Raw genomic sequence first — 1,420 nt, 5'->3', positions numbered from 1 at the left:
ATGAGTCCATGGGGTTCAGGATAGATCCCTGGGGTTCAGGATGGGTCCTGGGGTCCAGGATAGATCCCTGAGGTTCAGGATGGGTTCCTGAGGTTCAGGATGGGCCTCTGGGGCTCAAGATGGGTCCCTGGCTCATAAGCAATCCTGGCATCACTACCCCTCCATTCCACCCAGGGAAAGGCATGGTCAAACAGGGCACAGGAAATAGGCCAGATGACTGCTGGAAGGACCCAAGGAGTCAGAATTCATGAGCCAAACTAAATAAAACCCAGACCCTTCGGGCTGTCTCTGATTGCTACCTGCTTTCCATGTTATATCTCCCCAGGATACCATAAGAGAACTCTTTGAGAACAGGAACAGTTTCAGGTTTGCCCTAGCATAGTATACAGTAGGTAATTAATAGATGCATTTCAGATTGAACTGAAGGACTGGCGGAAGCAACTGGGGATGTTTGACTAGGAGAAAAGAAGCCAATAGGGGAGATTTCAAGCAATGGAGGAGGGGTGATGGGAAGGGTCAGCTTCCTCTAGTCTGTCCTCCAAGGGGCAGAAGCAAATGCAAGGTGGAGTGTGGTAAGGCGATCGACAGAGGCTGGGCCATCAGGAAGGATCTAAGGAGGACGGGCTGGCCCAAAGTGCGATGGGCTGCCCCTGTAGGTAGGGAGCTCTCTGTCACTGGAAGTGTTCAAGCCAAGGCTGAATGCCCATTGACCCCAAATATCTTCCAGAGAATCCTTGGTCAGGTAGGGAGCAGGCAGCCCACAGGACTCCTGAGGATTCTTCCAGCTCTGAGATTCTGTGAGTCTGAGAATCAAAGAACTGGGTCTGGAAGCTAGGTTTCTTACCTCCCGCAAGGGACTTCTTTCAGGGTGTGTCTGTCCCAGGACATCTCTGAGGGCAATCCTTCCCCAGGCAAGCTCAGTGGGCCTGGGGTGGGGGGCAGGGGCTCCCCAAGGACCTGGGCCTCATTGTTCCCTCCACTCAGGGGCTCCCTCTATATTCGCTGTATGATATTACCCTCCCTGGGCCTCACTTTCCCCATCTGTATGGGGATAGCAGAAGCTTCTGGGCCCCAGGGACCCACCCTAACCCCAAACTCCTCAGCAGGGTGAGAGGCAAAAACAAAGGGAAGGGGATTTGGGGGCCTCCTGAGAAAGGGAGCTGGGAAAATTTACAAAACTCCACCGTGGGGCTCACCACGTTCGTGCTTGGGAATATTATGGAATGACAGTTCTGGTCTCAGGACATTTTCCAAATTCTCTCTCCAGAATTTATGATCACGCTCACTCTGGAATCCTGTCTGTCACCTTGAACTAGTCCTTTCCACTGCAGGGCAGGCCTCCGGAGGTCGGGAGCACAGCTGCCTCTTTCCCTCTCCATGTCTGGGGAGGGGACCCCTTCCAGGATCCCCCCCATTCCCA

Source organism: Vombatus ursinus, unplaced genomic scaffold, assembly GCF_900497805.2.
Source record: "Vombatus ursinus unplaced genomic scaffold, bare-nosed wombat genome assembly UNPS02010394.1, whole genome shotgun sequence".
In the NCBI taxonomy this organism is placed as follows: Eukaryota; Metazoa; Chordata; class Mammalia; order Diprotodontia; family Vombatidae; genus Vombatus; species Vombatus ursinus.
This window is presented reverse-complemented; position numbering follows the sequence as displayed.